General features: G+C 36.5%; 1 long non-coding RNA gene across 1 annotated transcript in view; it reads right to left on the bottom strand.

Moving 5' to 3' along the window:
- Positions 1-4,766, bottom strand: part of LOC141729038 (uncharacterized) — a 5,945-nt gene extending 1,179 nt beyond the window's left edge. The window contains exons 1-3 of the long non-coding RNA XR_012580285.1: positions 4,272-4,766; positions 3,526-3,614; positions 1-1,511 (exon numbers count right to left, since the gene is read on the bottom strand). The exon at positions 1-1,511 is cut by the window's left edge and continues 1,179 nt beyond it. This is a non-coding gene — a long non-coding RNA (uncharacterized LOC141729038). The remainder of the gene's footprint in view (positions 1,512-3,525; positions 3,615-4,271) is intronic.

Genomic DNA, 4,766 nt, shown 5'->3' with positions numbered 1-4,766 from the left:
TTGGACCCTAAATCTTGGTATACAATGCAGAAAGTTTTTTATTGAAAACAAGCAACTGAAATGGCCCATTAGGACAGTTAGCCCAGAACCCTGCCTTGCCAGGTTCATTGCTTACAGTCAGGAGCAGAAGTATAATGCAATTATGTGGCTGTGTATTCTGCAGCATCTCAGGAAAATATATCTGATCATAAGCCTGTTTTTCTCTGGTAAAAAGAGCTTGTGGACAGCTTGATGGCAGAATATGGCTGGTCTTTGTGTGCGGCGATAGCCAGACTGATTGCAAGAATTAAAGACAAAACACTGCAATTGCCCCTGATTTTATTTAGTTTTGAGTAACATTTGGAGTAATTTTTATATCTAAGGGGGGCTGTATATTTGCCCAGACCTATTCAATTTTTACAGTGCTCATTGGCAGCTTTTTGGCCCATTCCAAGGGAAGAATGTTATTTTGGGGGAAAATATGTACCCGGGCTGCTCCTAATAAGCAGTCCTGGCAGGGTATATAGGTAGGGTTTGTATATCTTATCTGTATGCCCAGAAAAAAGACACAGGTCAATTTTATTTACTTATGTTGACAGCAATTTTCTCATAGTATCTTTTATAAATAGCTGAAAAATGAAGCAATTTCTTCTTATCTGATTAATTTTGAGGAGACCAAGTAATTTCCTGCCATGCAGTTAAACATTCAAGAGGAACTAATTCCATTCTGACAGAATCAGAGTTTAGAGTATGAATAAGTTTTCGTTTGCTTATAGCTTTTGTAAAAAAATCTTGCAGCAGAAATGTCTTTAATTAGTACGGCAGTTATTAGCTCATTAAGACCAGTTATGATCTTGAACAAGAATTTCCATTGTGCGGGGAAATTTCTTTTGAAACTTACAGGAACTGCATAGAATTGATAGTGCTGATTTTCCCAGTTAAAATGTTCCATCAATAAAGCCACCCTGAGCCTCATGGATGGTATGGATATGGAAAAAAAGGATCAGAATACAGCATTTCTGTTATCTCTACAGCTTCTTAGTGTTTGTAATGGGCAAGAGCGCTGTTTGCTCAGGATAAGTCAGACGGTGCCTGAGTACCAATGTCTCTGAAAACCCTCACAGGATAGGTAATCTGTACTGCTAAATTTAAAAGGGCTAGGCAGTATGAGTGACTCCAAATGATCAAACAACATTTGTCCACATTGGTTTCTGTCTCTTTTACAGATTCTCTTTGAAGAAAATTTATGGAAGTAATCTAAAGCAGAACAAGGACTGAAAGTGAATGGGCAGTGTGGTCAGTCTATCACAACTGCTCAAATTCACTTTATGAATCTTTTTTATTAAACAGCTTAAATGCCTTCTGCATGATCCTGAGTATCCCGGATTTCTGGTGCAATGAGAGATGATGCAGTGGATTCAGCTCATGAATCTTTTTTATACTTTCTATGCTGGTCCAATCCAACCTCATCTAGGGACTGCCAGATGGCTCCATGGGATGGATTGCAGCGAGAGGCCAGGAGTCCAAACTTCCTGAAATAGATAGGAAAAGCAAGTTTACAGATAGGCCTTTGAATTAGGACTGCCATCACACTTTGTAAGGATATCCTTCAGCAGTCTCATAACAGATAGTAGACTAAGGCACAGGGTTTCTGTCTTTCTCACCTAATGATTTACAATTGAACCTCCTCATACATGGGTTCTTGTGATAGTTTAAACCATCATCCAAATTCTATTTTGTCTAGAAAAATATTTGTTTTTTCTAGCTGTTTTTACTTTTAGATTGAGGAACACACTGAATTGTGTGAAGACTTGTTGACAAATATCTACAAGGAACAAGTAGGAAAACCACTAAGTTGATTCTCACTCCTGGTTTCAAAAACAGTAGATATTCTAAATCAAAGATTAAAACCAAGTAAACGGTTTGGTATTAGCCTTAGGAATTTTGTTCTTCACAAAATAAAGGTCTACTTTGATACCAGGTGTTAATGCCTTTACTGAAATTTATCTCAGCTGATAGCATTACTGAAAAAGCTTTCAGCAACTGATAGAAATTGAAACACTGTCTCTATTCATGTATAACTAATACATATGGTAGACATAATTTAAAGTATTTCTCAAACTAGTTGGCTTGATATTCAGTATTCAAATAGGAAAGAAAAACTATTCACACTGATCTCCAGAGCAGAGCAAAATCAGATGACTAGTGACTGAACAAGCTAGGTTCATGAAAACAACCTTTTAATATTATGGGTTGAATATAAAGAATGCACAGAACAGATCAAATCCAGAATGCAATACTGTATTTCTATTCACTGGATATCAATGTGCCCCTTTTATTGGTCTTGCAGAATCTGAGGAAGTCGTGATTAGATGGCATGAGTATTCCATTTGCAAAAGAATAGATAAATAGCATGAAAGTTCTCTTATGACTTTAAGAAGAAATTCCCCCCACACTATTTCTGGTTCCTAGTAAACTTTGCTGTTCTTTGAGAAATACCATTCCTACAAGATATCATGCAATTCGACATCTGCAGATGCCAGAAATACTGGGATGCCAACACCACTGAAAAAGTCCTTCAATATATAAAATTCATCTCCTAACTATCCTTCTTGTAATAAATATTATTCACTATTCATTTCTAGTGACCTTTTTAGCAGTGTTAGATTGTTTTATACTTTAAACAAGAAGAATCTTAGTGTGAGGGTCTCCAGTGAAATTTTATGAGATAATTATACAATAAATGATGAACGTACTATTTGCAGTCATCACTGTTCTGTGTTTTAATGCTTTTGTAAGCACTACCTCTAAAGGCCTCAAATGAGGCTATTGAGACTGTGTTGAATGCTGCACTTGCTCAGATTAAAAGAAATCTTGGTGTTTTCTCTTTTGTTCCTGGGCTTCTGCAGTTGGCCCTGACAAGTAGGTGGGTTCATATCAACCAAGGGAAGTGCACCTCTTAGTGCTTACTGAAATTGTACAAATGTACAAAAGTACAAATCTACTTAGTTTTCAAAACCAATGAGTAGACATAATCCAGTTTCTGGATAATTAGACATCTGGATTATCATAAATGACCTTATTTAAAAGGCATGGTAGGAGTTTAATTTTTCAGTACACATAGAATACAAACTGTCAGATCATAATGCTTTAAATTTCCAGTAAACCAAACCCTGAGAAAACTGCAGAAACAAGAAATTCAACATGTTCATCACCCATTTACTGTGTAAGAGTTTTCTTATTAACTCCAGAATAACAAAATGTATTTCAAACCCAATGTCACCACTGATTTGCTGTTTTACTGAGGTTCATTCACTGGAGTTTAGTGAGAGGAAGACTTGAATTGTCTGATATGATGTTACCACAACAGAATAAATTGAGAGGTATTCCAGCACTGACAGGGACATAATGAAAACAGATCTGTCTTCTGGCCCTGCTATCTCTTGCTGAGCAAGGTGTGGTATCTTCAGAAGAGATGTGAAAACCCGCCTTATTCTTTTGGCATAAAATAATAAATTTGACCACTAACCACACCTTTCCCTTTACCTGCTATTTGGTCCTCCATTCTTATTTTCATCAGTTTTGCAGCATCTCATCTCTTCTCTGGGCCATGCAGTAATACACAGGATATCACCCTGACAGGAGGAAATAAAAGATATTTGTGCCCTCATGATAGCCATGTATTTGACCAAGTAAAGAGGACAACAATCAATTTATTTTCATTTTTTTCACGTATCACAAGGCTATTTTAAATTATATTTTAATTAAAGGTAGAACCACTTTAGGAATAGAAATGTACTAACCTGATGATTCACTCATAATTTTAACATTAATCAAAAGTCACAGTAAGATCTCCAAACTCTTAATTATATTATTTTTTGACTTATCCATGTTTTACTTCTGAATTATTTTCCAGTTCTATTGCTACATGATAAATCCTCTGGAAAGCATATGTAAGGCCAAGACAAAAAAATATTTGATTGACACAAGTTTTATTTTGTTGCATGAGCTGATGCTCACAGGTGAAAATAATTAAATTTTACGGTTTGTGCCTGAGGCACCTCTGGTATAAAACTGTTGTAAAATACAGATCATGTTTAAGAGCTAGAAGTGTACACTGCCACTAGAGCATAGTAAGGTCATTAGACTAGCAAATGTTATAAATATTCTCTTTTTTTCTGGAAAAACATATTATTGTTTCTTTTGAGCCAAGGTCTTCATAAAAACAGACACAGTAGAAAACATTCTTGAAGAAGCAGGTTCTGTGAACAGTCAAGACCTTTTATGGTTACCATGTTTTGAACTCTAGAATTCTGACAGCATCCTCATCTGAGTCATGGGCAACTCCACCATGTTAATTGAATGAATGTTTGGTGTCCTGGCCAAAAGTGTCACATCTTTGTTGAATTTCAAGAGGACAAGCTCTGTGACTGCTCTCTGTCCATATTTCAGGCTGCAGCTCATCAGTGCCTCAGGTCCAAAGCATCCATGTGCTCCTGAGGAGAAGCTGATGAATGAGGGGCTGACTTTCTTGGTACCCAAAAGAGATCCAAAAAAAAGCCAATGAGTGAAACTCAGTGAAGTTTGAGAGATTGATGTTTGGAAATTCAGACAAAAGTCAAGATCTTACCTTGTGCTTGGAGACAGCATTGACAGACTGTTCTCATGCCTTGTGACTTGTTTTTTAGACCCTTCTAAGAGGATTCTGTCCCCAGCTTGAAAGCAGGGGGCAATTTTTTAGGGACATTTTAATTGTTTGAATATGGAATCCACTATACCATCTCATT

The sequence above is a fragment of the Zonotrichia albicollis genome, chromosome 5 (genome assembly GCF_047830755.1).
Source record: "Zonotrichia albicollis isolate bZonAlb1 chromosome 5, bZonAlb1.hap1, whole genome shotgun sequence".
Lineage (NCBI taxonomy): Eukaryota > Metazoa > Chordata > Aves > Passeriformes > Passerellidae > Zonotrichia > Zonotrichia albicollis.
This window is presented reverse-complemented; position numbering and strand designations above follow the sequence as displayed.